The sequence below is a fragment of the Aulostomus chinensis genome, chromosome 1 (assembly GCF_037954235.1).
Source record: "Aulostomus chinensis isolate RoL2024-O1b breed Wild chromosome 1, RoL_Achi_v1.0, whole genome shotgun sequence".
In the NCBI taxonomy this organism is placed as follows: domain Eukaryota; kingdom Metazoa; phylum Chordata; class Actinopteri; order Syngnathiformes; family Aulostomidae; genus Aulostomus; species Aulostomus chinensis.
This window is the reverse complement of record NC_141320.1, coordinates 38,581,884-38,606,134: the sequence shown is the minus strand read 5'-3', so window position 1 is coordinate 38,606,134 and position 24,251 is coordinate 38,581,884. Positions and strand designations below refer to the sequence as shown.

The 24,251-nt window shown below is 42.0% G+C and overlaps 7 non-coding genes across 7 annotated transcripts; all 7 read right to left on the bottom strand.

Moving 5' to 3' along the window:
- Positions 1 to 1,299: 1,299 nt before the first annotated feature.
- Positions 1,300 to 1,463, bottom strand: LOC147271578 (U1 spliceosomal RNA). Its single transcript, XR_015116608.1, has one exon. It is a non-coding gene; the product is annotated as a U1 spliceosomal RNA (small nuclear RNA).
- Positions 1,464 to 2,005: 542 nt separating this feature from the next.
- On the bottom strand, positions 2,006 to 2,196 carry LOC147271577 (U2 spliceosomal RNA). The gene has a single exon (XR_015117305.1). It is a non-coding gene; the product is annotated as a U2 spliceosomal RNA (small nuclear RNA).
- Positions 2,197 to 2,782: 586 nt separating this feature from the next.
- Positions 2,783 to 2,946, bottom strand: LOC147271576 (U1 spliceosomal RNA). The gene has a single exon (XR_015116607.1). It is a non-coding gene; the product is annotated as a U1 spliceosomal RNA (small nuclear RNA).
- Positions 2,947 to 3,488: 542 nt separating this feature from the next.
- On the bottom strand, positions 3,489 to 3,679 carry LOC147271575 (U2 spliceosomal RNA). The gene has a single exon (XR_015117472.1). It is a non-coding gene; the product is annotated as a U2 spliceosomal RNA (small nuclear RNA).
- Positions 3,680 to 4,265: 586 nt separating this feature from the next.
- LOC147271574 (U1 spliceosomal RNA) lies at positions 4,266 to 4,429 on the bottom strand. The gene has a single exon (XR_015116742.1). It is a non-coding gene; the product is annotated as a U1 spliceosomal RNA (small nuclear RNA).
- A 542-nt stretch (positions 4,430 to 4,971) lies between these two features.
- Positions 4,972 to 5,162, bottom strand: LOC147271573 (U2 spliceosomal RNA). Its single transcript, XR_015117164.1, has one exon. It is a non-coding gene; the product is annotated as a U2 spliceosomal RNA (small nuclear RNA).
- A 586-nt stretch (positions 5,163 to 5,748) lies between these two features.
- Positions 5,749 to 5,912, bottom strand: LOC147271572 (U1 spliceosomal RNA). The gene has a single exon (XR_015116606.1). It is a non-coding gene; the product is annotated as a U1 spliceosomal RNA (small nuclear RNA).
- Between the last annotated feature and the right edge of the window lie 18,339 nt (positions 5,913 to 24,251).

The window sequence follows — 24,251 nt, the reverse complement described above, 5'->3', positions numbered from 1 at the left end:
AGTCAGAGTTGCTACGAACCTCAAAATGATGCTGACAGTCATGAAGTGAGATTTGCTACTATCCTCAAAATGATGCTACAGTGATGTGGTGAGAATTGCTAAAAATCTCATAATGATGCGAAAGTGATGTGATGAGAGTTTCTCAAAACCTCAAATGATGCTGTCAGTAATGTAGTGAGAGTTGCTACGAACCTCAAAATGATGCTCCAGTGATGTAGTGAGAGTTGCTACGAACCTCAAAATGATGCTACAGTAATGTAGTAGGAGTTACTAAAAATCTAAAAATGATGCTGAAGTGATGGGGGGAGAGTTGCTAAAATCCTCAAAATGATGCTACAGGATGTAGTGAGAGTTGCCACGAACCTCAAAATGATGCTACAGTAATGTAGTGAGAGTTGCTACGAAGCTCAAAATGATGCAACAGTAATGTGGTGAGAGTTGCTTAAAACCTCAAAATGATGCTACAGTGATGTAGTGAGAGTTGCTACGGACCTGAAAATGATGCTCCAGTGATGCAGTAAGAGTTGCTTAAAACCTCAAAATGATTCTACAGTGATGTGGTGAGAGTTTCTTTAAATCTAAAAATGATGCGACAGTGATGTGGTAAGAGTTGCGAAAGACCTCAAAATGATGCTGACAGTAATGTGGTGAGAGTTGCTAAAAATCTCAAAATGATGCTAAAGTGATATAGTGAGAGTTGCTACGAACCTCAAAATGATGCTCCAGTGATGTGGTGAGAGTTGCTACTATCCTCCAAATGATGCGACAGTGGCTGTGGGCAGGAACTGCAACATTTTGGGTGGCGACACAAAATGCAGTGCCATAAACACTACATCTGGCACACTGGTTGTCCCCACTGCTATCCAAAGCAAAGGCATTCGGTGCCTTCACCCTGCTATGCTAGTGGGGCGACTCAAAGTAAAACAAAGCGGTGTTCAAAGCCACAAGCCAGCGACTCATCCTGGAGTCGGGGTTTTCCAAGTTGATCTCCTCCCACGCATGAATTCTCTGGTATCATTCCACTTACTGCGAAGACGAGCCGTGGATGTATTGTCCTGAGCCCAGGGCTTGTCAGATACCATGACCCTCAACTAAATGTGGCAGAAACCCTGCCCTCTTCATTTAGGGCTGGAAGGTGTGAGAGATACTGGGAGCTCATCGAGGCTACGTCCTCCGCGGTCTCCTCAGGCTGGCCAGCACAAGAGGAGACCGCCAACTGGCCGGGACAGGCGGTCACCGTTGTTGTTGTTGCCGCCGTGGTCGGCCTTTCTTTCTTTCTTTCCTTTTTTCACACGATCACAGGGGAGAGCGCGGACGCAGTCCCCCACTGTCAGAAATTATGCAGTTGAGATTCCCACATTTGGGGAATTCACCAGGGTCAGCACAGCCCCAGTGCAATGGCTGAGCCTCACCCGGGGAGAACCACCTTGCTGATCATGGTATCTCCCCTGCCAGGTAAGTATGACTCGCTGAGCTTAGGAACAGACATGAGCTCCAGGGACACAGCCTTCTGACTGACAGGCAGGGAGGCCGACACAGCGCCTGATCTTTCCTACCTTGTGCCAATCTGCCGCGTGCGCAGCCCCCTTTGTTTCTCACAACGATGCCGGATGTCGGATATCCCAAGCCCGGGAAGCTCAGGCACATTGAAGGTTCAGGTCTTTCAGAGTGCATTCCAAAGCCTTTTGGGAAAGGCTCCGAGAGCAGTGCCGTCAGCGGACCTCCATCCTTATCTGGAGTGCAAACGGAGCCACAACTTGACGCCCAGCGGCAGCGCGGGCGGAAATCCAGCCCCGGCCTCATGTGCAGCACTCGAGAGTTGGCCTGAAGAGCACGGGATTTGCTCCTGACAAAAGGGGAGGGGCCCGCACTGTTCCTGGAAGGCCATTGCGGCCGCAGGCTGAGGAAAAGCTGCAGTGCAGGAGGAGAACCCTGGTCCGGCTTTGGGTGGAGCAGGTGAGCGAGTGCCTGGCGGAGGCTTGTTTTATTTCCGACGAGAAATGCGGGGCATTGCACCACTCCTGGAAACACTGCAATACCAGGTTGATGCGTGGAAAGGACGGAGCAAGCTCCCGTTCCATCTCCCTGTTCCAAAAAGCAACTTAACATATGGTTCCCGGATAGGGAACGTACCAGATATTAAACTGATAAGAACAGATACTACACTTGATCTTAGCCAAAAGGCCGAGAAGCGATGCCTGTCAGCCACCCGACGTGAGAGCCAGCACCCCCGGTACAGCCAATCCCGGCCGCGGCTGTGGGCAGGAACTGCAACATTTTGGGTGGCGACACAAAATGCAGTGCCATAAACACTACATCTGGCACACTGGTTGTCCCCACTGCTATCCAAAGCAAAGGCAATCGGTGCCTTCACCCTGCTATGCTAGTGGGGCGACTCAAAGTAAAACAAAGCGGTGTTCAAAGCCACAAGCCAGCGACTCATCCTGGAGTCGGGGTTTTCCAAGTTGATCTCCTCCCACGCATGAATTCTCTGGTATCATTCCACTTACTGCGAAGACGAGCCGTGGATGTATTGTCCTGAGCCCAGGGCTTGTCAGATACCATGACCCTCAACTAAATGTGGCAGAAACCCTGCCCTCTTCATTTAGGGCTGGAAGGTGTGAGAGACACTGGGAGCTCATCGAGGCTACGTCCTCCGCGGTCTCCTCAGGCTGGCCAGCACAAGAGGAGACCGCCAACTGGCCGGGACAGGCGGTCACCGTTGTTGTTGTTGCCGCCGTGGTCGGCCTTTCTTTCTTTCTTTCCTTTTTTCACACGATCACAGGGGAGAGCGCGGACGCAGTCCCCCACTGTCAGAAATTATGCAGTTGAGATTCCCACATTTGGGGAATTCACCAGGGTCAGCACAGCCCCAGTGCAATGGCTGAGCCTCACCCGGGGAGAACCACCTTGCTGATCATGGTATCTCCCCTGCCAGGTAAGTATGACTCGCTGAGCTTAGGAACAGACATGAGCTCCAGGGACACAGCCTTCTGACTGACAGGCAGGGAGGCCGACACAGCGCCTGATCTTTCCTACCTTGTGCCAATCTGCCGCGTGCGCAGCCCCCTTTGTTTCTCACAACGATGCCGGATGTCGGATATCCCAAGCCCGGGAAGCTCAGGCACATTGAAGGTTCAGGTCTTTCAGAGTGCATTCCAAAGCCTTTTGGGAAAGGCTCCGAGAGCAGTGCCGTCAGCGGACCTCCATCCTTATCTGGAGTGCAAACGGAGCCACAACTTGACGCCCAGCGGCAGCGCGGGCGGAAATCCAGCCCCGGCCTCATGTGCAGCACTCGAGAGTTGGCCTGAAGAGCACGGGATTTGCTCCTGACAAAAGGGGAGGGGCCCGCACTGTTCCTGGAAGGCCATTGCGGCGGCAGGCTGAGGAAAAGCTGCAGTGCAGGAGGAGAACCCTGGTCCGGCTTTGGGTGGAGCAGGTGAGCGAGTGCCTGGCGGAGGCTTGTTTTATTTCCGACGAGAAATGCGGGGCATTGCACCACTCCTGGAAACACTGCAATACCAGGTTGATGCGTGGAAAGGACGGAGCAAGCTCCCGTTCCATCTCCCTGTTCCAAAAAGCAATTTAATATATGGTTCCCGGATAGGGAACGTACCAGATATTAAACTGATAAGAACAGATACTACACTTGATCTTAGCCAAAAGGCCGAGGAGCGATGCCTGTCAGCCACCCGACGTGAGAGCCAGCACCCCCGGTACAGCCAATCCCGGCCGCGACTGTGGGCAGGAACTGCAACATTTTGGGTGGCGACACAAAATGCAGTGCCATAAACACTACATCTGGCACACTGGTTGTCCCCACTGCTATCCAAAGCAAAGGCAATCGGTGCCTTCACCCTGCTATGCTAGTGGGGCGACTCAAAGTAAAACAAAGCGGTGTTCAAAGCCACAAGCCAGCGACTCATCCTGGAGTCGGGGTTTTCCAAGTTGATCTCCTCCCACGCATGAATTCTCTGGTATCATTCCACTTACTGCGAAGACGAGCCGTGGATGTATTGTCCTGAGCCCAGGGCTTGTCAGATACCATGACCCTCAACTAAATGTGGCAGAAACCCTGCCCTCTTCATTTAGGGCTGGAAGGTGTGAGAGATACTGGGAGCTCATCGAGGCTACGTCCTCCGCGGTCTCCTCAGGCTTGCCAGCACAAGAGGAGAACGCCAACTGGCCGGGACAGGCGGTCACCGTTGTTGTTGTTGCCGCCGTGGTCGGCCTTTCTTTCTTTCTTTCCTTTTTTCACACGATCACAGGGGAGAGCGCGGACGCAGTCCCCCACTGTCAGAAATTATGCAGTTGAGATTCCCACATTTGGGGAATTCATCAGGGTCAGCACAGCCCCAGTGCAATGGCTGAGCCTCACCCGGGGAGAACCACCTTGCTGATCATGGTATCTCCCCTGCCAGGTAAGTATGACTCGCTGAGCTTAGGAACAGACATGAGCTCCAGGGACACAGCCTTCTGACTGACAGGCAGGGAGGCCGACACAGCGCCTGATCTTTCCTACCTTGTGCCAATCTGCCGCGTGCGCAGCCCCCTTTGTTTCTCACAACGATGCCGGATGTCGGATATCCCAAGCCCGGGAAGCTCAGGCACATTGAAGGTTCAGGTCTTTCAGAGTGCATTCCAAAGCCTTTTGGGAAAGGCTCCGAGAGCAGTGCCGTCAGCGGACCTCCATCCTTATCTGGAGTGCAAACGGAGCCACAACTTGACGCCCAGCGGCAGCGCGGGCGGAAATCCAGCCCCGGCCTCATGTGCAGCACTCGAGAGTTGGCCTGAAGAGCACGGGATTTGCTCCTGACAAAAGGGGAGGGGCCCGCACTGTTCCTGGAAGGCCATTGCGGCGGCAGGCTGAGGAAAAGCTGCAGTGCAGGAGGAGAACCCTGGTCCGGCTTTGGGTGGAGCAGGTGAGCGAGTGCCTGGCGGAGGCTTGTTTTATTTCCGACGAGAAATGCGGGGCATTGCACCACTCCTGGAAACACTGCAATACCAGGTTGATGCGTGGAAAGGACGGAGCAAGCTCCCGTTCCATCTCCCTGTTCCAAAAAGCAATTTAATATATGGTTCCCGGATAGGGAACGTACCAGATATTAAACTGATAAGAACAGATACTACACTTGATCTTAGCCAAAAGGCCGAGAAGCGATGCCTGTCAGCCACCCGACGTGAGAGCCAGCACCCCCGGTACAGCCAATCCCGGCCGCGACTGTGGGCAGGAACTGCAACATTTTGGGTGGCGACACAAAATGCAGTGCCATAAACACTACATCTGGCACACTGGTTGTCCCCACTGCTATCCAAAGCAAAGGCAATCGGTGCCTTCACCCTGCTATGCTAGTGGGGCGACTCAAAGTAAAACAAAGCGGTGTTCAAAGCCACAAGCCAGCGACTCATCCTGGAGTCGGGGTTTTCCAAGTTGATCTCCTCCCACGCATGAATTCTCTGGTATCATTCCACTTACTGCGAAGACGAGCCGTGGATGTATTGTCCTGAGCCCAGGGCTTGTCAGATACCATGACCCTCAACTAAATGTGGCAGAAACCCTGCCCTCTTCATTTAGGGCTGGAAGGTGTGAGAGATACTGGGAGCTCATCGAGGCTACGTCCTCCGCGGTCTCCTCAGGCTTGCCAGCACAAGAGGAGACCGCCAACTGGCCGGGACAGGCGGTCACTGTTGTTGTTGTTGCCGCCGTGGTCGGCCTTTCTTTCTTTCTTTCCTTTTTTCACACGATCACAGGGGAGAGCGCGGACGCAGTCCCCCACTGTCAGAAATTATGCAGTTGAGATTCCCACATTTGGGGAATTCACCAGGGTCAGCACAGCCCCAGTGCAATGGCTGAGCCTCACCCGGGGAGAACCACCTTGCTGATCATGGTATCTCCCCTGCCAGGTAAGTATGACTCGCTGAGCTTAGGTACAGACATGAGCTCCAGGGACACAGCCTTCTGACTGACAGGCAGGGAGGCCGACACAGCGCCTGATCTTTCCTACCTTGTGCCAATCTGCCGCGTGCGCAGCCCCCTTTGTTTCTCACAACGATGCCGGATGTCGGATATCCCAAGCCCGGGAAGCTCGACCGATGCCGTTTTCAAGGCTCACCTTGTCGCTCGGTGAACCAGCGTGGCCTCGAGCCGCATTAGAATTGCTAATGAACTCAAAATGATGCTAAAAGTAATGTTGTGAAAGTTTCGAATAACCTCAAAGTAATGCTGACAGTCATGTAGTAAGAGTTTCTATGAACTTCAAAATAATGCGACAATGATGTCGGAAGAATTGCTAATAATCTCAAAATAATGCGACAGTGATGTCGGAAGAAATGCTAATGATTTCAAAATGATGCTGACGGTAATTTTGGAAAAGTTGAAACTAACCTCAAATTGATAATACAGTGATGTCGTAAGAATTGCTAATAAACTCAAAATGATGCTAACAGTAATGTAGTGATAGTTGCTAATAAACTCAGTGATGCTTACAGTAATGTAGTAAGTGTTTCAAACAACCTCAAAGTGATGCTGACAGTCATGTAGTAAGAGTTGCTACTAACCTCAAAATAATGCAACAGTAATGTAGTAAGAATTGCTAATAACCTCAAAATGATTCTGACAGTAATGTAGTGAGAGCTGCTAATAACGTCAAAATAATGCAACAGTAAAGTAGAAAGAGTTGCTACGAACCTCAAAATAATGCGATAGTGATGTCGGAAGAATTGCTAATGATCTCAAAATGATGCGACAGTGATGTAGTAAGAATTGCTAATGAACTCAAAATGATGCTAACAGTAATGGAGTGAAAGTTTTGAATAACCTAAAAGTGATGCTGACAGTAATGTAGTAAAAGTTGCTACGAACCTCAAAATATTGCGACAGTGATGTCGGAAGAATTGCTAATGAACTCAAAATGATGTTAACAGTAATGTAGTGATAGTTGCTAATTAACTCAGTGATGCTTAAAGTAATTAGTCAGTGTTTTGAACAACCTCAAAGTGATGCTGAAAGTCAGTTAGAAAGAGTTGCTTAAAATAATGCAACAGTAATGTAGTAAGAGTTGCTAACAACCTCAAAATAATGCGACAGTGATGTCAGAAGAATTGGTAATAACCTCAAAATGATGCTGAAAGTGATGTCGGAAGAATTGCTAATGAACTTAAAATGATGCTAACTGTAATGTAGTGATAGTTGCTAATCAACTCAGTGATGCTTCCAGCAATGTAGTAAGTGTTTCGAATAACCTCAAAGTGATGCTGACAGTCATGTAGTAAGAGTTGCTACGAAACTCAAAATAATGCTACTGTGATGTCGTAAGAATTGCTAATAAACTCAAAATGATACTAACAGTAATGTAGTGAAAGTTTCGAATAACCTCAAAGTGATGCTGACAGTCATGTGGTTAGAGCTGCGAGTAACCTAAAAATGATGATGACAGTGATGTCGTAAGAATTGCTATTGAACTCAAAACGATGCTAACAGTCACGTGGTGATGGATGCTAATAAACTCAGTGATGCTGACAGTAATGTAGTAATAGTTGCTAATAACCTCAAAATGATGCGACAGTGATGTCGTAAGAATTGCTAATGAACTCAAAATGATGCGACAGTGATGTTGTAAGAATTGCTAATGAACTCAAAATGATGCTGACGGTAATCTAGTAAGAGTTGCTAAAAAACTCAAAATAATGCGAAAGTGATGTCGTAAGAATTGCTAATAAACTCAAAATAATACTGACATTACTGTAGTAATAGTTGCTACGAACCTCAAAATGATGCTACCGTGATGTTCTAAGGATTGCTAACAAACTGAAAGTGATGCTGACAGTAATGTAGTGAAAGTTTCGAATAACCTCAAAGTGATGCTGACAGTCTTGTAGTAATATTTGCTACGAACCTCAAAACGATGCTACAGTGATGTAATTAAAGTTACTAATGATCTCAAAATGATGCTGAGAGTGATGTCGTAAGATTTGCGAATAACCTCAAAAAATGCTACAGTGATGTAGGAAGAGTTGCTAACGACCTCAAAAACAATGCTACAGGGATGTAGGAAGAGTTGCTAATAACCTCAAAATAATGCGACAGAGATGTCGTAAGAATTGCTAATGAAATCAAAATAATGCTAACAGTAATGCAGTGAAAGATTCGAATAACCTCAATGATAATAATGAACTCAAAATGATGCTGACAGTGATGTAATGAGGGTATCTACTAATTTCAAAAAGATGCGAAAGTGATGTCATGAGAGTTGCTTCTAACCTAATAAATGATGCGAAAGTGATGTGGTGAGAGTTGCTACTATCCTCAAAATGATGCTCCAGTGATGTACTGAGAGTTGCTGAAAACCTTAAAATGATGCTGACAGTCATGTAGTGAGAGTTGCTACTATCCTCCAAATGATGCTACAGTGATGTAGTGAGAGTTTCGATGAACCTCAAAATGATGCTCCAGTGATGTACTGAGAGTTGCTTAAAATCTCAAAATAATGCGACAGTGATGTGGTGAGAGTTGCTTCTGTCACGACCCGGCTCAGAAATCGTGACATCGAAGGAGGGAGACGCAGACTAAACGTGAAACACAACTAATAATTTATTATTAGTAACGCAAAATCAACACAAGGCAAACCATAACGTACAGTGGCGTGTGGTTATCAGTAGTGTCAGTGGTGAGTGCGAGTGTGTGCATGAGTGTACAGGGGGTGTATGTGTGCGGTGTGATGGATGCAGAGAACTAAACAAGACATAACTCAAGAAACACAACCATCGCTCCGACGTGGGCCAGGAGGAGTGAGCGAGAGACAACCGGCCAGGTTGATCGCCTGCTTTATAGCTGGGAGATGCCGGGCCCAGGTGCTCCCAATTAGTCAGCAGCTCCGCCCCATGAAGCTCGAACCTGAGAAGGGAAGGAAGTCAAAAATAATGCAACGCCCCCATGCCCGTGACCATGGGGACGTGACACTACGAACCTCAATATGATGCTCCAGTAATGTAGTGAGAGTTGCTACTAATCTAAGAAATGATGCTCCAGTGATGTAAAAAGAATTGCTACAAACCTAAGAAATGATGCAACAGTGATTTAGTGAGAGTTGCTTAAAACCTCAAAATGATGCTACAGTGATGTAGTGAGAGTTGCTACGAAGCTCAAAATGATGCTACAGTGATGTCGTAAGAGTTGCTAAAAATCTCAAAATGATGCTTCAGTGATGTTGTGAGAGTTGCTAAAAACCTCAAAATGATGCTCCAGTGATGTAGTGAGAGTTGCTTCAAACCTTAAAATGATGCTGACAGTCATGAAGTGAGAGTTGCTACTTTCCTCAAAATGATGCTACAGTGATGTAGTAAGAGTTGCTAAAAATCTCAAAATGATTCTTCAGTGATGTGGTGAGAGTTGCGAAAAACCTCAAAATGATGCTACAGTAATGTAGTGAGAGTTGCTTAAAACCTCAAAATGATGCTGTCAGTAATGTAGTGAGAGTTGCAACGAACCTCAAAATGATGCTACAGTGATGTGGTGAGAGTTGCGAAAAACCTCAAAATGATGCTACAGTAATGTAGTGAGAGTTGCTACGAACCTCAAAATGATGCTAACAGTAATGTAGTGAGAGTTGCTACGAACCTCAAAATGATGCTACAGTGATGTGGTGAGAGTTGCTACTAACCTCAAAATGATGCTACAGTTATGTAGTGAGAGTTGCTTAAAATCAATGAATGATGCTACAGTGATGTGGTGAGAGTTGCTTGAAACCTTAAAATGATGCTGACAGTCATTTAGTGAGAGTTGCTACTATCCTCCAAATGATGCTACAGTGATGTAGTGAGAGTTGCTACTATCCTCAAAATGATGCTACAGTTATGTAGTGAGAGTTGCTAAAAATCTCAAAATGATGCTTCAGTGATGTAGTGAGAGTTGCTACTTATCTCAAAATAATGCTACAGTGATGTAGTGAGAGTTGCTAAAACCCTAAAAATGATACTGACAGTAGTGTAGTGACAGTTTCTGCTTAACTCAAAATAAAGCTACAGTAATGTAGTGAGAGTTGCTACAAACCTCAAAATGATGCCAAAGTGATGTCATGAGAGCTGCTACGAACCTCAAAATGATGCTAAAGTCATTTAGTGAGAGTTGCTAAAAACCTAAAAATGATACTGACAGTAATGTAGTGTGAGTTTCTGTTAACTCAAAATAATGCTACAGTGATGTAGTGAGAGTTGCTACCAACCTCAAAATGATGCTGATAGTGATGTAGTGAGAGTTGCTAAAAATCTCAAAATGATGCTATCAGTAATGTTGTGACAGTTGCTAAAAACCTCAAACTGATGCTACAGTGATGTAGTGAGAGTTGCTACTAATCTCAAAATGATGCTGACACTCATGAAGTGGGAGTTTCAAAAATCCTCAAAATGATGCTACAGTGATGTAGTGAGAGTTGCTACGATGCTCAAATGATGCTACAGTGATGTAATAAGAATTGCCACTAACCAAACAAATGATGCTACAGTGATGTAGTGAGAGTTGCGAAAAACCTCAAAATGATGCCACAATAATGTAGTGAGAGTTGCGACTAACCTCAAAATGATGCTGATAGTGATGTCATGAGAGTTGCTACGAACCTCAAAATGATGCTGAAGTGATGTAATGAGACTTGCTACTAACCTAAGAAAGGATGCTACAGTGATGTGGTGAGAGTTCTACGAACCTCAAAATGATGCTGACAGTAATGTAGTGAGAATTGCTACGAACCTTTAAATGATTCGACAGTGGTGTAGTAAGAGTTACTACTATCCTCAAAATGATGCTTCAGTGATGTAGTAAGAGTTGCTACTACCCTAAGAAATGATGCTCCAGTGATGTGGTGAGAGTTGCTAAAAACCTCAAAATGATGCTGACAGTAATGTAGTGAGAGTTTCTGCTAAACTCAAAATAAGGCTACAGTGATGTAGTGAGAGTTTCAACTATTCTCAAAATGATTCTTCAGTGATGTAGTGAGAGTTGCTACTAACCTCAAAATGATGTTACACTGATGTGGTGAGAGTTCTACGAACCTCAAAATGATGCTCAAGTGATGTAATGACAGTTGCTACTAATTTAAAAATGATGCTAAAGTGATGTAATGAGAGTTGCTCCGAACCTAAGAAATGATGCGACAGTGATGTAGTGAGAGTTACTAGGAAGCTCAAATTGATGCTGACAGTAATGTAGTGAGAGTTGATTAAAACCTAAAAATTGATGCTAAAGTCATGGAGTGAGAGTTGCTACGAACCTCAAAATGATGCAGTGATGAAGTAAGAGTTGACACTATCCTCAAATTGATGCTTACAGTAATGTAGTGAGAGTTTCTTCTTAACTGAAAATAAAGCTACAGTAATGTAGTGAGAGTTTCTTCTTAACTGAAAATAAAGCTACAGTGATGTAGTGAGAGTTTCTTCTTAACTGAAAATAAAGCTACAGTGATGTAGTGAGAGTTTCTTCTCACATAAGAAATGATAATCAAGTGATGTAATGAGAGATGCTACGAACCTAAGAAATGATGCTACAGTGTTGTAGTGAGAGTTGCAACTAATGTCAAAATGATGCTAAAGTGATGTAATGAGAGTTGCTAATAACCTCAAAATGATGCTACAGTGATGTAGTAAGAGTTGCTCATGACATCAAAATGATGCTACAGTGATGTGGTGAGAGTTGATAGTAATTTCAAAATCATGCCAAAGTGATGTAATGAGAGTGGCTACTTACTAAAGAAATGATGCTACAGTGATGTGGTGAGAGTTGCTACGAACCTAAAAAATGATGCTACAGTCATGTAGTGAGAGTTGCTAAAAACCTCAAAATGATGCTGACAGTGATGTAATGAGAGTTGCTACTAACCTAAGAAATGATGCCACAGTGATGGGGTGAGAGTTGCGACTAATCTCAAAATGATGCTAAAGTGATGCAGTAAGAGTTGCTTAAAACCTTAAAATGATGCTGACAGTCATGTGGTGAGAGTTGCTACGAACCTCAAAATGATTCTACAGTGATGTGGTGAGAGTTGCTACTATCCTTCAAATGATGCTACAATGATGTAGTTAGAGTTGCTTAAAATCTCAAAATGATGTGACAGTGATGTGGTAATAGTTTCAAAAAACTCAAAATGATGCTCCAGTGATGTAGTCAGAGTTGCTACGAACCTCAAAATGATGCTGACAGTCATGAAGTGAGATTTTCTACTATCCTCAAAATGATGCTACAGTGATGTGGTGAGAATTGCTAAAAATCTCATAATGATGCGAAAGTGATGTGATGAGAGTTGCTCAAAACCTCAAATGATGCTGTCAGTAATGTAGTGAGAGTTGCTACGAACCTCAAAATGATGCTCCAGTGATGTAGTGAGAGTTGCTACGAACCTCAAAATGATGCTACAGTAATGTAGTAGGAGTTACAAAAAATCTAAAGATGATGCTGAAGTGATGGGGGGAGAGTTGCTAAAATCCTCAAAATGATGTTACAGGATGTAGTGAGAGTTGCTACGAAGCTCAAAATGATGCAACAGTAATGTGGTGAGAGTTGCTTAAAACCTCAAAATGATGCTACAGTAATGTGGTGAGAGTTGCTTAAAACCTCAAAATGATGCTACAGTGATGTAGTGAGAGTCCTACGGACCTGAAAATGATGCTCCAGTGATGCAGTAAGAGTTGCTTAAAACCTCAAAATGATTCTACAGTGATGTGGTGAGAGTTTCTTAAAATCTCAAAATGATGCGACAGTGATGTGGTAAGAGTTGCGAAAGACCTCAAAATGATGCTGACAGTAATGTGGTGAGAGTTGCTAAAAATCTCAAAATGATGCTAAAGTGATATAGTGAGAGTTGCTACGAACCTCAAAATGATGCTCCAGTGATGTGGTGAGAGTTGCTACTATCCTCCAAATGATGCTACAGTGATGTAGTGAGAGTTGCTTAAAATCTCAAATGATGCAACAGTGATGTAGAGAGAGTTGCTACGATCCTCAAAATGATGCTACAGTAATGTATTAGGTTGCTAAAACCTCAAAATGATGCTACAGTGATGTAGTGAGAGTTGCTACGAACGTCAAAATGATGCTCCAGTGATGTGGTAAGAGTTGCTAAAAATCTCAAAATGATGCTACAGTGATGTAGTGAGAGTTGCCACGAACCTCAAAATGATGCACCAGTAATGTAGTGAGAGTTGCTCCGAACCTAAAAATGATGCGACAGTGATGTGGTAAGAGTTGCTAAAAATCTCAAAATGAAGCTAAAGTGATGTGGCGAGAGTTGAAAAAAAAAATCAAAATGATGCTGTCAGTAATGTAGTGAGAGTTGCTACGACCCTCAAAATGATGCTACAGTGATGTAGTGAGAGTTGCTTCAAATCTCAAAATGATGCTACAGTGATGTGGTGAGAGTTTCTTAAAATCTTAAAATGATGCGACAGTGATATGGTGAGAGTTGCTACTATCCTCCAAATGATGCTACAGTGATGTTGTGAGAGTTGCTTAAAATCTCAAAATGATGCGACAGTGATGTGGTGAGAGTTGCTACTATCCTTCAAATGATGCTACAATGATGTAGTGAGAGTTGCTTAAAATCTCAAAATGATGTGACAGTGATGTGGTAATAATTTCAAAAAACTCAAAATGATGCTCCAGTGATGTAGTCAGAGTTGCTACGAACCTCAAAATGATGCTGACAGTCATGAAGTGAGATTTGCTACTATCCTCAAAATGATGCTACAGTGATGTGGTGAGAATTGCTAAAAATCTCATAATGATGCGAAAGTGATGTGATGAGAGTTTCTCAAAACCTCAAATGATGCTGTCAGTAATGTAGTGAGAGTTGCTACGAACCTCAAAATGATGCTCCAGTGATGTAGTGAGAGTTGCTACGAACCTCAAAATGATGCTACAGTAATGTAGTAGGAGTTACTAAAAATCTAAAAATGATGCTGAAGTGATGGGGGGAGAGTTGCTAAAATCCTCAAAATGATGCTACAGGATGTAGTGAGAGTTGCAGCGAACCTCAAAATGATGCTACAGTAATGTAGTGAGAGTTGCTACGAAGCTCAAAATGATGCAACAGTAATGTGGTGAGAGTTGCTTAAAACCTCAAAATGATGCTACAGTGATGTAGTGAGAGTTGCTACGGACCTGAAAATGATGCTCCAGTGATGCAGTAAGAGTTGCTTAAAACCTCAAAATGATTCTACAGTGATGTGGTGAGAGTTTCTTTAAATCTCAAAATGATGCGACAGTGATGTGGTAAGAGTTGCGAAAGACCTCAAAATGATGCTGACAGTGATGTAGTGAGAGTTGCTACGAACCTCAAAATGATGCTCCAGTGATGTGGTGAGAGTTGCTACTATCCTCCAAATGATGCGACAGTGATGTAGTGAGAGTTGCTTAAAATCTCAAATGATGCAACAGTGATGCAGAGAGAGTTGCTACGATCCTCAAAATGATGCTACAGTAATGTATTAGGTTGCTAAAACCTCAAAATGATGCTACAGTGATGTAGTGAGAGTTGCCACGAACGTCAAAATGATGCTCTAGTGATGTGGTAAGAGTTGCTAAAAATCTCAAAATGATGCTAAAGTGATGTGGTGAGAGTTGCTAAAATCCTCAAAATGATGCTACAGTAATGTAGTGAGAGTTGCTCCGAAACTAAAAATGATGCGACAGTAATGTGGTAAGAGTTGCTAAAAATCTCAAAATGATGCTAAAGTGATGTGGTGAGAGTTGAAAAAAAAAATCTAAATGATGCTGTCAGTAATGTAGTGAGAGTTGCTACGACCCTCAAAATGATGCTACAGTGATGTAGTGAGAGTTGCTAAAAACCTCAAAATGATGCTACAGTGATACAGTGAGAGTTGCTACTCATCGAAGAAATGATGCTAAAGTGATGTAGTGAGAGTTGCTTCAAATCTCAAAATGATGCTACAGTGATGTGGTGAGAGTTTCTTAAAATCTTAAAATGATGCGACAGTGATATGGTGAGAGTTGCTACTATCCTCCAAATGATGCTACAGTGATGTTGTGAGAGTTGCTACGAACCTCAAAATGATGCTCCAGTGATGTGGTGAGTGTTGCTTCTATCCTCCAAATGATGCTACAGTGATGTAGTGAGAGTTGCTTAAAATCTCAAATGATGCTACAGTGATGTAGTGAGAGTTGCTACGGACCTCAAAATGATGCTCCAGTGATGCAGTAAGAGTTGCTTAAAACCTCAAAATGATGCTGATAGTAATGTAGTGAGAGTTGTTAAGAACCTCAAAATGATGCTACAGTGATGTGGTGAGAGTTGCTACGAACCTCAAAATGATTCTACAGTGATGTAGAGAGAGTTGCTATGATCCTCAAAATGATGCTACAGTAATGTATTAGGTTGCTAAAAACCTCAAAATTATGCTACAGTGATGTATTAGGTTGCTAAAAACCTCAAAATGATGCTACAGTGATGTAGTGAGAGTTGCTACGATCCTCAAAATGATGCTACAGTAATGTATTCGGTTGACTAAAAACCTCAAAATGATGCTCCAGTGATGCAGTAAGAGTTACTTAAAACCTTTAAAAATGATGCTGACAGTCATGTAGTGACAGTTGCTACTATCCTCCAAATGATGCTACAGTGATGTCGTGACAGTTGCTAAAAATCTCAAAATGATGTGACAGTGATGTGGTAATAGTTTCAAAAAACTCAAAATGATGCTCCAGTGATGTAGTAAGAGTTGCTACGAACCTCAAAATGATGCTGACAGTCATGAAGTGAGATTTGCTACTATCCTCAAAATGATGCTACAGTGATGTAGGAAGAGTTGCTAAAAACCTCAAAATGATGCTGCAGTGATGTAGTGAGAGTTGCTACTAATCTAAGAAATGATGCTAAAGTGATGTGTTGAGAGTTGCTTCAAATCTCAAAATGATCCTCCAGTGATGCAGTAAGAGTTGCTTAAAACCTTAAAATGATGCCACAGTGATGTGGTGAGAGTTGCTACTAACCTAAAAAATGATGCTACAGTCATGTAGTGAGAGTTGCTAAAAACCTCAAAATGATGCTGACAGTGATGTAATGAGAGTTGCTACTAACCTAAGAAATGATGCCACAGTGATGGGGTGAGAGTTGCTACTAATCTCAAAATGATGCTAAAGTGATGTAATGAGAGTTGCTACTAACCTAAGAAATGATGCTACAGTGATGTGGTGAGAGTTGCTACAAACCTAAGAACTGATGCCACAGTGATGTAGTGATAGTTGCTAAAAACCTAAAAATGAGGCTCCAGTAATGTATTAGGTTGCTAAAAACCTCAAAATGATGCTACAGTGATGTAGTGAGAGTTGCTACGGTCCTCAAAATGATGCTACAGTAATGTATTCGGTTGACTAAAAACCTCAAAATGATGCTCCAGTGATGCAGTAAGAGTTGCTTAAAACCTTTAAAAATGATGCTGACAGTCATGTAGTGACAGTTGCTACTATCCTCCAAATGATGCTACAGTGATGTCGTGACAGTTGCTAAAAATCTCAAAATTATGTGACAGTGATGTGGGAAGAGTTTCAAAAAACTCAAAATGATGCTCCAGTGATGTAGTAAGAGTTGCTACGAACCTCAAAATGATGCTGACAGTCATGAAGTGAGATTTGCTACTATCCTCAAAATGATGCTACAGTGATGTAGGAAGAGTTGCTAAAAACCTCAAAATGATGCTGCAGTGATGTAGTGAGAGTTGCTACTAATCTAAGAAATGATGCTAAAGTGATGTGTTGAGAGTTGCTTCAAAACTCAAAATGATGCTCCAGTGATGTGGTGAGAGTTGCTACTAACCTAAAAAATGATGCTACAGTCATGTAGTGAGAGTTGCTAAAAACCTCAAAATGATGCTGACAGTGATGTAATGAGAGTTGCTACTAACCTAAGAAATGATGCCACAGTGATGGGGTGAGAGTTGCTACTAATCTCAAAATGATGCTAAAGTGATGTAATGAGAGTTTCTACTAACCTAAGAAATGATGCTACAGTGATGTGGTGAGAGTTGCTACAAACCTAAGAACTGATGCCACAGTGATGTAGTGATAGTTGCTAAAAACCTAAAAATGAGGCTCCAGTAATGTCGTGAGAGTTGCTACTATCCTCAAAATGATGCTAAAGTTATATGGTGAGAGTTGCTACTAATCTCAAAATGATGCTACAGTGATGTGGTGAGAGTTGCTACAAACCTAAGAAATGATGCCACTGTGATGTAGTGATACTTGCTACTAATCTCAAAATGATGCTAAAGTGATGTTGTGAGAGTTGCTATGTACCTAAGAAATGATGCTACTGTGATGTGGTGAGAATTGTTACCGACCTCAAAATGATGCAAGAGTGATGTCGTGAGAGTTGCTCCTAACCTAAAAATGATGCTTACAGTGATGTCGTGAGAGTTGCTACTATCCTCAAAATGATGCTGAAAGTGATGAAGTGAGAGTTGGTACAAACCTCAAAATGATGGTGACAGTCATGTAGTGAGAGTTGCTAGGAACCTCAAAATGATGCTACAGTAATGTGGTGAGAGTTGCTTAAAACCTCAAAATGATGCGACAGTGATGTAGTGAGAGTTGCTACGGACCTGAAAATGATGCTCCAGTGATGCAGTAAGAGTTGCTTAAAACCTCAAAATGATGCTACAGTGATGTGGTGAGAGTTTCTTAAAATCTCAAAATGATGCGACAGTGATGTGGTAAGAGTTGCGAAAGACCTCAAAATGATGCTGACAGTAATGTGGTGAGAGTTGCTAAAAATCTCAAAATGATGCTAAAGTGATATAGTGAGAGTTGCTACGAACCTCAAAATGATGCTCCAGTGATGTGGTGAGAGTTGCTACTATCCTCCAAATGATGCTACAGTGATGTAGTGAGAGTTGCTTAAAATCTCAAATGATGCAACAGTGATGTAGTGAGAGTTGCTACGATCCTCAAAATGATGCTACAGTAATGTATTAGGTTGCTAAAACCTCAAAATGATGCTGTAAGTAATGAAGTGAGACTTGCTACGAACCTCAATAATGCTACAGTAATGTTGTAAGTGTTGCTAAAAATCTCAAAATGATGCTAAAGTGATGTGGTGAGAGTTGCTAAAATCCTCAAAATGATGCTACAGTGATGTAGTGAGAGTTGCCACGAACCTCAAAATGATGCACCAGTAATGTAGTGAGAGTTGCTCCAAACCTCAAAATGATGCGACAGTCATGTGGAAAGAGTTGCTAAAAATCTCAAAATGATGCTAAAGTGATGTGGTGAGAGTTGAAAAAAAAAATCAAAATGATGCTGTCAGTAATGTAGTGAGAGTTGCTACGACCCTCAAAATGATGCTACAGTGATGTAGTGAGAGTTGCTAAAAACCTCAAAATGATGCTACAGTGATCCAGTGAGAGTTGCTACTCATCGAAGAAATGATGCTAAAGTGATGTAGTGAGAGTTGCTTCATATCTCAAAATGATGCTACAGTGATGTGGTGAGAGTTTCTTAAAATCTTAAAATGATGCGACACTGATATGGTGAGAGTTTCTACTATCCTCCAAATGATGCTACAGTGATGTAGTGAGAGTTGCTTAAAATCTCAAATGATGCTACAGTGATGTAGTGAGAGTTGCTACGGACCTCAAAATGATGCTCCAGTGATGCAGTAAGAGTTGCTTAAAACCTCAAAATGATGCTGACAGTCATGTAGTGAGAGTTGTTAAGAACCTCAAAATGATGCTACAGTAATGTGGTGAGAGTTGCTTAAAACCTCAAAATGATGCGACAGTGATGTAGTGAGAGTTGCTACGGACCTGAAAATGATGCTCCAGTGATGCAGTAAGAGTTACTTAAAACCTCAAAATGATGCTACAGTGATGTGGTGAGAGTTTCTTAAAATCTCAAAATGATGCGACAGTGATGTGGTGAGAGTTGCTAAAAATCTCAAAATGATGCTAAAGTGATATAGTGAGAGTTGCTACGAACCTCAAAATGATGCTCCAGTGATGTGGTGAGAGTTGCTACTATCCTCCAAATGATGCTACAGTGATGTAGTGAGAGTTGCTTAAAATCTCAAATGATGCAACAGTGATGTAGTGAGAGTTGCTACGATCCTCAAAATGATGCTACAGTAATGTATTAGGTTGCTAAAACCTCAAAATGATGCTACAGTGATGTAGTGAGAGTTGCTACGAACGTCAAAATGATGCTCCAGTGATGTAGTAAGAGTTGCTTAAAACCTTAAAATGATGCTGACAGTCATGTAGTGAGAGTTGCTACTATCCTCAAAATGATGCTAAAGTGATGTGATGAGAGTTGCTAAAAATCTCAAAATGATGCTGTAAGTAATGAAGTGAGACTTGCTACGAACCTCAATAATGCTACAGTAATGTTGTAAGTGTTGCTAAAAATCTCAAAATGATGCTAAAGTGATGTGGTGAGAGTTGCTAAAATCCTCAAAATGATGCTACAGTGATGTAGTGAGAGTTGCCACGAACCTCAAAATGATGCACCAGTAATGTAGTGAGAGTTGCTCCAAACCTCAAAATGATGCGACAGTCATGTGGAAAGAGTTGCTAAAAATCTCAAAATGATGCTAAAGTGATGTGGTGAGAGTTGAAAAAAAAAATCAAAATGATGCTGTCAGTAATGTAGTGAGAGTTGCTACGACCCTCAAAATGATGCTACAGTGATGTAGTGAGAGTTGCTAAAAACCTCAAAATGATGCTACAGTGATACAGTGAGAGTTGCTACTCATCGAAGAAATGATGCGAAAGTGATGTAGTGAGAGTTGCTTCATATCTCAAAATGATGCTACAGTGATGTGGTGAGAGTTTCTTAAAATCTTAAAATGATGCGACACTGATATGGTGAGAGTTTCTACTATCCTCCAAATGATGCTACAGTGATGTAGTGAGAGTTGCTTAAAATCTCAAATGATGCTACAGTGATGTAGTGAGAGTTGCTACGGACCTCAAAATGATGCTCCAGTGATGCAGTAAGAGTTGCTTAAAACCTCAAAATGATGCTGACAGTCATGTAGTGAGAGTTTTTAAGAACCTCAAAATGATGCTACAGTGATGTGGTGAGAGTTGATAGTAATTTCAAAATCATGCCAAAGTGATGTAATGAGAGTTGCTACTTACTTAAGAAATGATGCTACAGTGATGTGGTGAGAGTTGCTACGAACCTCAAAATGATGCTAAAGTAATGTGGTGAGAGTTGCGACGAACCTCAAAATGATTCTACAGTGATGTAGTGAGAGTTGCTACGATCCTCAAAATGATGCTACAGTAATGTATTAGGTTGCTAAAACCTCAAAATGATGCTACAGTGATGTAGTGAGAGTTGCTACGAACGTCAAAATGATGCTCCAGTGATGTAGTAAGAGTTGCTTAAAACCTTAAAATGATGCTGACAGTCATGTAGTGAGAGTTGCTACTATCCTCAAAATGATGCTAAAGTGATGTGATGAGAGTTGCTAAAAATCTCAAAATGATGCTGTAAGTAATGAAGTGAGACTTGCTACGAACCTCAATAATGCTACAGTAATGTTGTAAGTGTTGCTAAAAATCTCAAAATGATGCTAAAGTGATGTGGTGAGAGTTGCTAAAATCCTCAAAATGATGCTACAGTGATGTAGTGAGAGTTGCCACGAACCTCAAAATGATGCACCAGTAATGTAGTGAGAGTTGCTCCAAACCTCAAAATGATGCGACAGTCATGTGGAAAGAGTTGCTAAAAATCTCAAAATGATGCTAAAGTGATGTGGTGAGAGTTGAAAAAAAAAATCAAAATGATGCTGTCAGTAATGTAGTGAGAGTTGCTACGACCCTCAAAATGATGCTACAGTGATGTAGTGAGAGTTGCTAAAAACCTCAAAATGATGCTACAGTGATCCAGTGAGAGTTGCTACTCATCGAAGAAATGATGCTAAAGTGATGTAGTGAGAGTTGCTTCATATCTCAAAATGATGCTACAGTGATGTGGTGAGAGTTTCTTAAAATCTTAAAATGATGCGACACTGATATGGTGAGAGTTTCTACTATCCTCCAAATGATGCTACAGTGATGTAGTGAGAGTTGCTTAAAATCTCAAATGATGCTACAGTGATGTAGTGAGAGTTGCTACGGACCTCAAAATGATGCTCCAGTGATGCAGTAAGAGTTGCTTAAAACCTCAAAATGATGCTGACAGTCATGTAGTGAGAGTTGTTAAGAACCTCAAAATGATGCTACAGTAATGTGGTGAGAGTTGCTTAAAACCTCAAAATGATGCGACAGTGATGTAGTGAGAGTTGCTACGGACCTGAAAATGATGCTCCAGTGATGCAGTAAGAGTTGCTTAAAACCTCAAAATGATGCTACAGTGATGTGGTGAGAGTTTCTTAAAATCTCAAAATGATGCGACAGTGATGTGGTAAGAGTTGCGAAAGACCTCAAAATGATGCTGACAGTAATGTGGTGAGAGTTGCTAAAAATCTCAAAATGATGCTAAAGTGATATAGTGAGAGTTGCTACGAACCTCAAAATGATGCTCCAGTGATGTGGTGAGAGTTGCTACTATCCTCCAAATGATGCTACAGTGATGTAGTGAGAGTTGCTTAAAATCTCAAATGATGCAACAGTGATGTAGTGAGAGTTGCTACGATCCTCAAAATGATGCTACAGTAATGTATTAGGTTGCTAAAACCTCAAAATGATGCTACAGTGATGTAGTGAGAGTTGCTACGAACGTCAAAATGATGCTCCAGTGATGTAGTAAGAGTTGCTTAAAACCTTAAAATGATGTTGACAGTCATGTAGTGAGAGTTGCTACTATCCTCAAAATGATGCTAAAGTGATGTGATGAGAGTTGCTAAAAATCTCAAAATGATACTGTAAGTAATGAAGTGAGACTTGCTACGAACCTCAATAATGCTACAGTAATGTTGTAAGTGTTGCTAAAAATCTCAAAATGATGCTAAAGTGATGTGGTGAGAGTTGCTAAAATCCTCAAAATGATGCTACAGTGATGTAGTGAGAGTTGCCACGAACCTCAAAATGATGCACCAGTAATGTAGTGAGAGTTGCTCCAAACCTCAAAATGATGCGACAGTCATGTGGAAAGAGTTGCTAAAAATCTCAAAATGATGCTAAAGTGATGTGGTGAGAGTTGAAAAAAAAAATCAAAATGATGCTGTCAGTAATGTAGTGAGAGTTGCTACGACCCTCAAAATGATGCTACAGTGATGTAGTGAGAGTTGCTAAAAACCTCAAAATGATGCTACAGTGATACAGTGAGAGTTGCTACTCATCGAAGAAATGATGCTAAAGTGATGTAGTGAGAGTTGCTTCATATCTCAAAATGATGCTACAGTGATGTGGTGAGAGTTTCTTAAAATCTTAAAATGATGCGACACTGATATGGTGAGAGTTTCTACTATCCTCCAAATGATGCTACAGTGATGTAGTGAGAGTTGCTTAAAATCTCAAATGATGCTACAGTGATGTAGTTAGAGTTGCTACGGACCTCAAAATGATGCTCCAGTGATGCAGTAAGAGTTGCTTAAAACCTCAAAATGATGCTGACAGTCATGTAGTGAGAGTTGTTAAGAACCTCAAAATGATGCTACAGTGATGTGGTGAGAGTTGATAGTAATTTCAAAATCATGCCAAAGTGATGTAATGAGAGTTGCTACTTACTTAAGAAATGATGCTACAGTGATGTGGTGAGAGTTGCTAAAAACCTCAAAATGATGCTGACAGTAATGTAGTGAGAGTTTCTGCTAAACTCAAAATAAGGCTACAGTGATGTAGTGAGAGTTTCAACTATTCTCAAAATGATTCTTCAGTGATGTAGTGAGAGTTGCTACTAACCTCAAAATGATGTTACACTGATGTGGTGAGAGTTCTACGAACCTCAAAATGATGCTCAAGTGATGTAATGACAGTTGCTACTAATTTAAAAATGATGCTAAAGTGATGTAATGAGAGTTGCTCCGAACCTAAGAAATGATGCGACAGTGATGTAGTGAGAGTTACTAGGAAGCTCAAATTGATGCTGACAGTAATGTAGTGAGAGTTGATTAAAACCTAAAAATTGATGCTAAAGTCATGGAGTGAGAGTTGCTACGAACCTCAAAATGATGCAGTGATGAAGTAAGAGTTGACACTATCCTCAAATTGATGCTTACAGTAATGTAGTGAGAGTTTCTTCTTAACTGAAAATAAAGCTACAGTAATGTAATGAGAGTTTCTTCTTAACTGAAAATAAAGCTACAGTGATGTAGTGAGAGTTTCTTCTTAACTGAAAATAAAGCTACAGTGATGTAGTGAGAGTTTCTTCTCACATAAGAAATGATAATCAAGTGATGTAATGAGAGATGCTACGAACCTAAGAAATGATGCTACAGTGTTGTAGTGAGAGTTGCAACTAATGTCAAAATGATGCTAAAGTGATGTAATGAGAGTTGCTAATAACCTCAAAATGATGCTACAGTGATGTAGTAAGAGTTGCTCATGACATCAAAATGATGCTACAGTGATGTGGTGAGAGTTGATAGTAATTTCAAAATCATGCCAAAGTGATGTAATGAGAGTGGCTACTTACTAAAGAAATGATGCTACAGTGATGTGGTGAGAGTTGCTACGAACCTAAAAAATGATGCTACAGTCATGTAGTGAGAGTTGCTAAAAACCTCAAAATGATGCTGACAGTGATGTAATGAGAGTTGCTACTAACCTAAGAAATGATGCCACAGTGATGGGGTGAGAGTTGCGACTAATCTCAAAATGATGCTAAAGTGATGCAGTAAGAGTTGCTTAAAACCTTAAAATGATGCTGACAGTCATGTGGTGAGAGTTGCTACGAACCTCAAAATGATTCTACAGTGATGTGGTGAGAGTTGCTACTATCCTTCAAATGATGCTACAATGATGTAGTTAGAGTTGCTTAAAATCTCAAAATGATGTGACAGTGATGTGGTAATAGTTTCAAAAAACTCAAAATGATGCTCCAGTGATGTAGTCAGAGTTGCTACGAACCTCAAAATGATGCTGACAGTCATGAAGTGAGATTTTCTACTATCCTCAAAATGATGCTACAGTGATGTGGTGAGAATTGCTAAAAATCTCATAATGATGCGAAAGTGATGTGATGAGAGTTGCTCAAAACCTCAAATGATGCTGTCAGTAATGTAGTGAGAGTTGCTACGAACCTCAAAATGATGCTCCAGTGATGTAGTGAGAGTTGCTACGAACCTCAAAATGATGCTACAGTAATG